The sequence below is a fragment of the Cimex lectularius genome, unplaced genomic scaffold (assembly GCF_000648675.2).
Source record: "Cimex lectularius strain Harlan isolate CLEC.00 unplaced genomic scaffold, Clec_2.1 scaffold62, whole genome shotgun sequence".
Lineage (NCBI taxonomy): Eukaryota > Metazoa > Arthropoda > Insecta > Hemiptera > Cimicidae > Cimex > Cimex lectularius.
Window position 1 is genome coordinate 103,992 of NW_019392785.1, and position 12,054 is coordinate 116,045.

The window sequence follows — 12,054 nt, forward strand, 5'->3', positions numbered from 1 at the left end:
AATGTAATTGTTATATGTAAACAATGTTTGTAAATCCCAGGCCCTGAAGATGATCTCAATAAAGATCGAAACGTTGGCACGATAAAGAAAATGTTTTTCTGAAACCTACATCACACCGGACTGCATCTCACGATTTCTAAATAAATATCGATTAACGGTCACTAATCACCACACATTATACTATTTTCTTTTTACAAACAATCATTCCATATCACTAAATGATTCTAATATGTAACGATTTGAAGGTAGTACAGAGAAAAAAAATCTTTTTATACTCGTTTCTTCGTAATCACGTCCAATTCGGAAGTGTCGAGATCGCGCGGGATTAACAACATTTACCCGCCTGTTTTTCATACATTCTCACAAGAGAGAAGTGCAACGACACCCACGATGGAAAAGAGAGGGGGGATATATAAATTTATGGAGTCGAAACCCGGTAAAGTGATTAGGGATGCGATCCCGTCCTCTGGGAAAAGGATACCGACCGGGGGTGGAATAAATAAGGCTGATTGATTGTCGAGGGGATGACCTGGCCGGGGAGACGTTCGTTGAACAAGGTACAAAGGGAAAAAGAGAAATGGTCCTTTTAATTTTTTAGAACTAACTACATTTGTTGTCTATCTACAAATATTAAAATATACAATCATCTTTTAAATATAAAATCGTCACAAAAGAAAGTCACATGTTTTGATTTTGCCCCCCTTTGTGGTTTTATTATTAAAAATCATCATATAGATATTTTGTCATATATTAAATCATTTTCTTTTAAAAAGATTTTTTTTGACTCTATGAATACTTAATAGAGAAAGACGGTGACACATTGATGCTTTAAAAGCAGTGGGTGGCCTTTGTACTTAAAGACTTCACCTTTTGGTCGTGTATCGGATAATAAAGGTTTTTTCTTTTTTTAATAAATAGAACCGGTATCGTTAATCGCTACGGTCACAATAAAGATTGAGAAGAAATACAACCAAAAACACAATTTCTAAATCTTATAAGATACAAATTTATCTGTAAAATCTATTAATTTATTAAAAATTATTTATAATTAATGGTAAAGAACTATGACATTTTTCAATTAATTAAGGTTCTTAGTTGAGATAAAAAAGTCAGTGTCAAGAGCGGGATTCGAACCCACGACCTTCGGCTTGATACGCCGCTACTCTACCATTCGAAGTCACGATAGCTCAATGGTAGAGTAGCGGCGTATCAAGCCGAAGGTCGTGGGTTCGAATCCCGCTCGTGACACTGACTTTTTCATCTCAACTAAAAACATTAATTAATTGAATGATATTATATATTGGTCAAGCGGACCACGAAAAATAGTGAATCCTATGAAATTTGTTTGGTAGACATCGTTCTCATAACATCACTTATATAAAATTAAAATAAAAACATAAAATTTAGTAATTATTTCGAGTTCGTGAGATGCGGTTTGATTTAGGGTTTAAAAGGTTAGGTTTAGAAAAACGTTTTCTTTATCGGGGATTTATAAACTGTTTAAATTATAGAAATATATTTTTATAAATCCCAGGCCCTGAAGATGATCTCAATAAAGATCGAAACGTTGGCGCGATAAAGAAATTGTTTTTGTAAACCTACACACCAGACCGCATAGTGGTGGTCACTAAACAACACACTTAAAATTTAGTCATTTTCAAGTTCTCGTGAGTGTTAACATAGAAAAACAACACTAATTTGAGGAGTGGCGTTTTTGTTTACTTTGTTAAATCTCCAGGCCCTGAAGATGATCTCAATAAAGATCGAAACGTTGGCACGATAAAGAAAATGTTTTTGTAAACCTACACACCAGACCGCATAGTGTTGGTCACTAAACACCACACTTAAAATTTAGTCATTTTTGCATAGTCATTTTCAAGTTCTCATGAGTGTTAACATAGAAAAACAACACTAATTTGAGGAGTGGCGTTTTTGTTTACTTTGTTAAATCTCCAGGCCGGATTTTCCGTGTGAATCCCGGTTTATCTCGACGGGGCAAATAAGGCTTTGCGACTCGACTGCGTTATGATGAGGGCGTGAGGGCGAAGTTTTATTACGGCCCGTCGTTTCAGGGCTTCTCGTCAAGTTTATTATCGCGGCGGACTGCCTGGGAGGGCGTAACTTATTCCATTTGCTCTTGGGGGTGGGCTTTCAGGAGGTTTGTTACAACCACATTGTTGTCTAATGTGGTAACACCTATCATCCACGACGTTTAGGTCTATTAGTTTTTTGACTTACAGTTCAATCATTCTAGCTAACTAGCTCGCAGTTTGGTTAGTCATAAAGTTGTTTAATATCTTCAGTACATGTCTGCATATTTCCCTCGCCTAACACTTTTTTCTTTATTAAAATAACTTTGTCCGAGAGAAAGAAAGGGTAGGTATTCATTGAAGATGGTAATACTATTTTATGCTTTTATCAAGAGTTATATGATTATTTTTAGGAGATGCTTAACTTCCTCAACTTACTCTTTCCTTTTATTAGAATAGACTTTTTTGCAAGAAACGTGCAGACATTTAATGACGATGGTAATATCTACAAGTCTTTAGATTATTTTATGTCTCAATCATCTGTAAGTTTCGTTTGTTACAAGTTGTTTAACTATTTCTTGGTAGATGTCCGAATATTTTTCTCACTTTACTCTTTTTACTTTATTAGAAGACTTTTTCTAAAAAAACATGCAGACATGTTCTGAAGATGGTAATTTGCGGGTTTTTAGACTAATTTATGCCTTAATCGTTCTGGCTACTTGCTGGCAGTTTCGTTTGTCACAAGTTGTTTAACTATTTTTAGTAGATGTCTGCATATTTCCCTCGCTTTACTTTTTTTACTTCGTTAACATAGACTTTCCTAGGGAAAAAAAGGGTAGGCATTCATTGAATATGGTAATACTACAGGGTTTTAGACTATTTTATGCCTTTATCACGAGTTATATGATTATCTTTAGTGGAGTTATATTTCTGTCTGCATAGCTTCCTCGCCTTACTCTTTCCTTTTACTAGAATAATAGAATAATAATCTTTTTTTAAAGAAACGTGCAGACATCTACTGAAGATGGTAATATCTACGAGTCTTTAGATTAATACGAGAGAGAAAGAGACAGACAAACGAGACAATGAAAGAGACAAACAGAAAGAAAAACTAGAGAATGAAAAAGAGAGAGACAAACAGATAGACAAACGAGAGACTGAAAAAGAGAGAGAAAGAGAGAGGGACAAACAGACAAACAAACGAAACAATGAAAGAGAGAAACAGAAAGACAAACTAGACAATGAAAAAGAGGGAGACAAACAGAGAGACTGAAAGAGAGAGAGAGAGAGAGAGAGAGAGAGAGAGAGACAAACGAAAGAATGAAAGAGAGAGAGACAGACAGACAAACAAACGAGAAAATGAAAGAGAGAAACAGAAAGACAAACTAGAGAATGAAAAAGAGGGAGACAAACAGAGAGACCAACGAGAGACTGAAAGAGAGAGAGAGAGACAAACGAAAGAATGAGAGAGAGAGAGACAGACAGACAGACAAACAAACGAGACAATGAAAGAGAGAAACAGAAAGACAAACTAGACAATGAAAAAGAGGGAGACAAACTGAGAGACCATCGAGAGACTGAAAGAGAGAGAGAGAGAGAGAGAGAGAGAGACAAAGGAAAGAATGAAAGAGAGAGAGAGAGACAGAGAGACAGACAGACAAACAAACGAGACAATGAAAGAGAGAAAGACAGACAAACGAAGAGAAAGAAAGAAAGTGAGAGAGAGAGAGAGAGAGACAGACAGACAAGCAAACGAGAGAATGAAACAGAGAGACAGACAAATGAGTGAAGGAAAGACATACAGGCAGACAAACAGATCGACAAACGAGAGATTGAAAGAGAGAGAAAGAGACAAACTAGAGATTGAAAAAAGAGAGAGAGACAGACAGACAAACGAGAGAATGAAAGAGAAAGAGACAGACTGAAGAAGGTAATATCTACGAGTCTTTAGATTGTTTTATGTTTTAGTCTTTCTGCATCAGTACCTTGATGCTTCGCTTTTCACAAATAGTTAGAATATCTTTGATGGTTGCCTCATATTGTCTTGATCTTAGTCGTTTTATTTTATCAGAAGACTTTTCCTAAAGAAACATGCAGACATGTTCTGAAGATGATATTCATCTAAAGGTTTTTAAAATGTTTTATGCCTTAATCATGCCTGGCTCATAAGCTCGCTGCTTATCACAATTTGTTTGACTATCTTTAGCGGACGTCCCCCGTTATCCCCTCACTTAACTTTTGTAAGAACAGCTGTTTCCGAGAGAAAACGGCTGAATCTATTGAAGATGACAACACCTTCGACTATTATTTTATGCTTGCTTGATTATCTTTGCAATAATTATTCAGAAATCGTGAGATGCGGTCTGGTTTGATGTAGGTTTCAGAAAAAGATTTTCTTTATCGTGCCAACGTTTCGATCTTTATTGAGATCATCTTCAGGGCGCAAAGTGTTTCTTTTCTGTGGATATGTGTCGTTATTGTGTGTCGTGTTGAGAGTGGGAGTATAAATTCATATTTTTTTTAACCAAAAAATTTTTTTAGCTTTGTATGAACTCATTTTTTTTCACATCCTACATGTACTTGTAAAATTTGAACAATGTTTCTAAATCCCAGACCCTGAAGATGATCTCAATAAAGATCGAAACGTTGGCACGTTAAAGAAAATGTTTTTCTAAAACCTACGTCACACCGGACCATTTCATCTCACGATCTCCGAATAATCATTTTGTAAATCTTAGAAGAATTATCATTATGTAATTATCATCAATTATCATTAATCATTGCCAACATGTTTGACAGTTGAAACAAAAGCAAATAAAACCAAATACTACTCACAATATTTTTGTATAAAGGGTATCATATTTTGAAAAGCAGAAATACAATGACAGAAAAAAAAATCCACGCACTTGTTATATAACTTATATATANACACGACACGCAAGAATGGCACAATTACACAGAAGACAAACACTTTGAGCCCTGAAGATGATCTCAATAAAGATCGAAACGTTGGCAGGATAAAGAAAATGTTTTTCTGAAACCTCCATCAAACCAGACCGCATCTCACGATTTCTGAATAATTATCGATTAACCGTCACTAATACACCACACATATCTTTGTAATGTTGCAAATGTTTGCATATTTTTCCCACGTTGGTACAGATACATCAAAATAAAGATTAACCACGGTGGAAATAGAAAGAGGAAAATACGCAATTTATATTAGGATTATATTAGCTTTAAAAAATAATAAATTAATTCGATATATCTTTTCTCTGAATAAACCGGTGGCTCAATTCATATTGATTTCATTGAATGTCCACATGTTTCTCCCGCACTAATCTCTCTGCAAGTTCCTAATATTAAAAAAATTATAGGTTTAGGTAAATACTAGAGTAATATTTGAGTCAGTTCGCTAATTTTATTATTAGCATGACATAAGCCTGAGGACCGCGGTAGCCGAGTGGTTAGCATGAGAGACTCTCACGCCGCGGTCGTGGGTTCGATTCCCACCGTCTGGCCCTTTTTTCCCGATAACCCCAATTTGAACACACAAGAATTCGTACTATGGCTAATATGCAAGATCATAAGGCCAATTAAAAAAAAAAAATGACATAAGCCTGCAGCCATAAGCCTTATGGAAGTTATTTCAGGTTTTTTCAGTGGATATGGTCATATCAATAACGCATTAATAGCAAAACCAGGTAATAAATTGTTAGTTAAATTTATTAAATCACTAAATGATTTTCCGGTGTTTTAGTGAATTTGCTTTCAAGCCATCATAATTAAATGAGTTTGATTAAAACTCGTGAATTTCTGATCTCGTTTAAATTGGTTTACATGAAAATAAGTATATTGTAATTAATATAACGGTAAAAAATAATACAGTTTGAAAAAAAAAATACGAGTGTCGGTTTAAATATAATATATATGTGTATTACATATGATTGTGTAAATCCACCTTTGTTATCCTTTAAAGTTTATAAACTTGAACTTAAACGAACTTGAAAAGGTTTATTTGTTGCGGTTTCCCTGAAAAAGGGAAAATGTATGTGGAACTTCTCTTTTAGAAATTTGCCACTCCAGGTGGGTAATCGACCCCCTTCCGCCCCTCGTTTCCAGCAGGGCCCAAGGTCTCCTTTACGGCAAATAATAAAAAGTTTTACGGCCGCCCCCAAAAACCCGTAGGTCGAAAGGTCGAACAACCCTCCGGACTCACCCCAGAGTCGTTTTAGCCTTCTCGTATAATATGGTGAGAAAGAATAACCGAAAGACAAAACAAAACAAAAAGAAGGGGGTGAAAAAATAAGTAAATAACGAATCAACAATTTGTTAATTTATATACTCGATCAGTGGAAGAAGATAAACGAATAATATGTTTGAAATACTCTGTGGAACTTGCACGGGGTAGAAATTATACAGTACCGCGCAAACCGGAAAATCTTGAATTTTGCTGGAGTTTTTCGCCTTAAAGATAACTTTCGTCTTCTCATCAATAATTATTTGTTAACATAAACATTAAAAATCCTTTGTAATTTAAAATCACAGGTAACTCCACATATTTATGCAATTATTGAAATACGCTTTACATAAATACATTTTTTTGGAATACAATTGTACTATACTTTTTAAAAGGATAGTTCCTACTCACAGTAAGTTGTTTTGCAACGTCCGGATTTCGAGCCTTTTAGCTCATCATCAGGTTGAAGGACTTCCACAACCACGTCTCTCGACATGAATTGCCAAAGTGAACCGCTGATACCTCCGCCAACGCGACGTTCCAATTATCAGCTGATTTTTTTCCAATGACGCTCAATTTGAACGTGCGAAACGCGGAAATTATAACACAAATAAATATTAGAATAATAAATACTTAATATTACTATAAATTACTATAAAAATAATAACAATTAAAATAATTAGATTAATTATTTGGATGTTTGATATTATTTATGTACATATTTAAAATGGGAGGTAGATCAAAATCTGTTATATTATTAATTCATTTATCACCATGTTCAATTTTACATTTTTTAATTTCAAATTTCTCAAACCAATATAGTTCTTTCCCTTTGTTGAAGTATTTATTATTCTAATATTTATTTGTGTTATAATTTCCGCGTTTCGCACGTTCAAATTGAGCTTCATTAAAAAAATCAGCTGATAATTGGAACGTCGCGTTGGCGGAGGTATCAGCGGTTCACTTTGGCAATTCATGTCGAGAGACGTGGTTGTAGAAGTCCTTCAACCTGATGATGAGCTAAAAGGCTCGAAATCCGGATCGTTGCAAAACAACTTACTGTGAGTAGGAACTATTCTTTTAAAAAGTATTGAACACCACACTCACTCCATCATTTATCATTTCTGCAATTGTACTATGCTTGAATGACTACAAAGCTACAGCTTTTGTAACAGGAATGTCAAAAAAAGTTTAATTTCCTCAATGTTTCAATAAATAATCCAGTAAATTGGATTGAAATTGAATTTTTAAAGATGATTAAACTTCAAAATTAAAACAAAATTTGTAGGAATCGTCCCCTGTTCCTAACCGCATCCATTCATTTTGTCGATATATTTTTTAATAAAACTTACATAAATTTGTTACATTTTTACAATGAAACTTCTTAATGTAAAAAATATGCTGAAATTTGATCGTAGCTCTTTTTTCTCTTCTATTATAAGTGTTGAATATGTGATGACGGCGAAATGTCGAAACCCGACTGGCAGGCCCTCAAAGACCAAAACGATCAGTAACGACTAAATTACAGTTTCATCACCCAAACAACGCGGAGAAATCTCACAATACAAATACATTAATATGCTCTATAAGTAGGCTTAATATTTTGTCAAAAAATTTCACAATTTATTGAGAGAAATCCACGGTGCGGGGCCTAAACTGTTATAACCTATTAGCCTTGGTCTATTGGTCTTGAAAAAAAATCATATGTAGTCCTGCTATCTTCTAACACTAAGGAATTTTATGAAATGGACATGATTATTATGATTATTTGTTAAATATTCCTTCCTCCTTCCGAGACAGATAGTTAGATAGGTACGTAGGTAAGTAAGTTGATAGAAAGATAGAGAGAGAGAGAGAGAGAGAGAGAGAGAGAGAGAGAGAGAGAGACAGACAGAGACAGACAGACAGACAGAAAAACGAGAGACTGAAACAGAGAGAGAACGTGAGAATGAAAAAGAGAGAGACAGACAACCGAGATAATGAAAAAGAGAGGCAGACAAACGAGAGAATGAAAGAGAGAGAGAGAAAAAGACAAACGAAAAGAATGAAAGAGAGTTTGAAAGAGAGACAGACAGACAAACAAACGACAGAATGAAAAACAGAGACAGACAGCCAAACGAGATAATGAAAAAGAGAGACAGACAGACAGACAAACGAGAGACTGAAAGAGAGACAGAAAGACAAACGAGAGACAGAATGAAGGAGAGATAGAAAGACAAACGAGAGACTGAAGGAGAGAGACAGACAAACGACAGAATGAAAAAGAGAGACAGACAGCCAAACGAGAGACAAACGAGATAATGAAAAAGAGAGACAGACAAACGAGAGAATGAAAGAGAGTGAGAAAGAGAGACAGACAGACAAACAAACGACAGAATGAAAAAGAGAGACAGACAGCCAAACGAGAGACAAACGAGATAATGAAAAAGAGAGACAGACAGACAAACGAGAGACTGAAAGAGAGACAGAAAGACAAACGAGAGACTGAATGAAGGAGAGATAGAAAGACAAACGAGAGACTGAAGGAGAGAGACAGACAAACGAAAATAATGAAAGAGAGACAGAACGTCAAACGAGAGACTGAAAGGGAGAGACAGACAAACGAAAAGAATGAAAGAGAGAGAGAGAGAGAAAAAGAGACAGACAGACAAACAAAAGAGAGAATGAAACAGAGAGAAAGACAAACGAGAAATTGAAAGAGAAGGACAGACAGTCAAACGAAGAGAATGAGAGAGAGGGGGGGCGAGAGAGACAGACTGACAAACGAGAGAATGAAAGAGAGACAGAAAGACAAACGAGAGACTCAAAGAGAGAGAGAGAGAGAGAGAGAGAGAGAGAGAGACGAGAGAATGAAAAAGAGAGAGACAGACAAACGAGAAAATGAAAGAGACAGAGACAGACAAACGAAAAGAATGAAAGCGAGAGAGAGAGAAAAAACAGACAGGCAGACAAACAAACGAGAGAATGAAACAGAGAGACAGACAAACGAGAAAATGAAAGAGAAGGACAGACAGTCAAACGAAGAGGGGGGGGAGAAAGAGCGTGAGAGACTGACAGAGAAACGAGAGAGTGAGAGAAATATAGAATATATACGATATTATTTAGAATTGTTTTCCATGTTCTATTTAGGGCTATTTAACCTTTGCCTACCTGTTTTATCAGGTATTAAACTAATATTAAGTGTAGTATTTAAAATCTCTTGATGTTTTAAGTAAAAGACGGCCTGAATTTTCATTTATGTAATACGAAGTAAATGTAAATCGTTCAAACCGAAAAGCGTGTTTAATCCATCTTTGTTGAACAGCCCTCAGGTGAGCTTTTCGGCCGTTCCCTTTAATCTTTTCCGAAAGGATTTTGTTTATAAATAAATATTAAGAGAGGATCTTCTTCCCGGTGTCTGCGGGGGCGGCGGTGGAGGAGCCCACTTCTTGAATTTTAAAAGCCGGATTAACTTATCTGGAAAGAGATTATGATATCTCCCTCCGTCTCTCTTTCTCGTGGCATTGCCGTTTTCCAACTGCGAACATCATCCGATCTCGGAGTACGTGACCGAAATTATCCGGCGTTAAATTCAACCGGGAAATGGGACAATCCGCTGGAATTTTAATTGCACTCGTAAAAAAATATGTGGCGGACGTTTACCGGAGAGGAAAACACCACTTTGAATCCGTTAAACCGGCAAAATAATCACAATCGTTATTTTTTATACGATCGGGATCGTGCCAACCGGGGAAATGTCAATTATGAGTTCCAATCCTACCAAAATAATGCCAGCACCATTTACAAAATGCCATAAAATTTAATTGTAAACAAAAATTCAGGAAAATTTAATGCAGGAAATCACATTTGTTAGGGTTCAGATATTCCTTTTAACCATCAAAATCATCACAGATATGATAAATTGAATAATGTAGCATAAAAATTACTAAAATTCGACTTACCATTAAAAACCAAATAAATATTATATTTAAATGGCTTTAATAAAACCATACGAATAAACCAAAACTCCTACATTTGTGGAGTTATAGAAAACAAGATATCAAAAGGAATGATTTTGGTCAGATCAGACCACGGGGTGTACATACACCCAAACGATTTTGATAATTTTGTTAAAATATAAAAACCACGAAATAATTGTACTGAGTTTGAGCTATTCAATCGAGATACATATTACAGAAATATTAAGAGAAATATTTAGTGTTTTGTGTGCCTTCTCATTCTCTCTCTCTCTCTCTCTCTCTCTCTCTCTCTCTCTCTCTCTCTCTCTCTCTATCTATCTATCTCTATCTATCTACCTTTTTCTCTCTTTCTCTTAGTCTCTCCCGCCTCTCTCTCTCTTTCTCTCTCTCCCTCTCTCTCTTTCTCTCTTTCTCTCTCTTTCTCTCTCTCTCGCTCTCTCTCTCTTTCTCTCCCTCCCTCTTTCTCTTAGTCTCTCCCCCCTCTCTCTATCTCTTTCTCTCTCTCCCTTTCTCTCTCTTTCTCTCTCTCCCTCTCTCTCTCCCTCTCTCTCTCTTTCTCTCTCTCCCTCTCTCTCTATCTCTCTTTCTCTCTCTCTCTTTCTCTCTCTCCCTCTCTCTCTCTCCCTCTCTCTCTCTTTCTCTCTCTCCCTCTCTATCTCTCTTTCTCTCTCACTACCTCTCTCTCTCCCTCTCTCTTTCTCTTAGTCTCCCCCCTCTTTCTCTCTCTCCCTCTCTCTCTTTCTCTCCCTCTCTCTTTCTCTTAGTCTCTCCCCCTCTCTCTCTCTTTCTCTCTCTCCCTCTCTCTCTCTCTCTCTCTTTCTCTCTCTCTACCTCTCCCTCTCCCTCTCTCTTTCTCTTAGTCTCTCCCCCCTCTTTCTCTCTCTCCCTCTCTCTCTCTTTCTCTCTCTCTCCTCCTCTCTCTCTCTTTCTCTCTCTCTCCCTCTCTCTTTCTTTTAGTCTCTCTCCCTCTCTCTTTCTCTCTCTCGATCTCTATTTCCATATTTCTAATATCAATCAATCTTTATTCTCTATTTCCTATATCTATCTTTACTTGTCCATTTCCTGTTTTCTTTTTTCCTATTTCACTCTCTTTCTCTGTGCCATCTATCCCTATCTCTCTTCCTCTTTTTGTCTTCGCTTTATTTCAATCTCTCTCTCCCTTTCTCTCTGTATTATTTCTATCTCTATTTTCAGTTTAAATTTTTTGGATTACGTCAATGTTCGAACATTTTTTATTTTGACGATTTGTCAGACGGTTAATCCATTAAACAAACATTTACCCGAATGGAAAGATGAGTTCCGGAAGGGCTTTGTTTATGCAAGTTACGGGTTTAATAGTGGCTTCATGTCTCGATGAGTTCGTTGGGAAAAAGGGAAGAAAAAGCTCTCCCAGCCCTAAGTGCGAAGGGCTCCTCCTGGGGGGAAACTAATTCTCTTAGAAAGCCTCCCCCGGCATTGTTACACTTACCTAGACTATTATTGGCTTAGAGCCGCCTTATCAGTGAAGAGGTCTTCTTTTTTTTTCTAATTTTCAGTCCTGCGGTTTTTTCAGAAAATCGTGACTTCGAAAAGAACTAATGGGTGTAATGTTTAACAATCTTAGCGTCCATATCTAAGATTCAGAATGAATTGTTCCAATCATTATTGTAAAAATGACCTAATCTCCATTAATTCTTTACTGACGCCATTTCTTTCTGAAATTTTTCTTTCTCCTTTTATTATATTGTAGTAAGAATTAACAATTGACAAAGTTTCCATCGGTTTATCCTCACTGATGAGTAGGGAGTCTAATCTCGCCAGACGGAAGACGCCAGCGTCAAATTGT

The 12,054-nt window shown here is 36.2% G+C and overlaps 1 protein-coding gene and 1 non-coding gene across 2 annotated transcripts in view; both read left to right on the forward strand.

Annotated features, from left to right (window-relative positions):
* Positions 1-12,054, forward strand: part of LOC106666292 (protein sickie) — a 198,022-nt gene that overhangs the window by 67,591 nt on the left and 118,377 nt on the right. The gene's annotated exons all lie outside the window — the stretch shown is intronic.
* On the forward strand, positions 1,177-1,248 carry Trnad-auc. The gene has a single exon. It is a non-coding gene; the product is annotated as a tRNA-Asp (tRNA).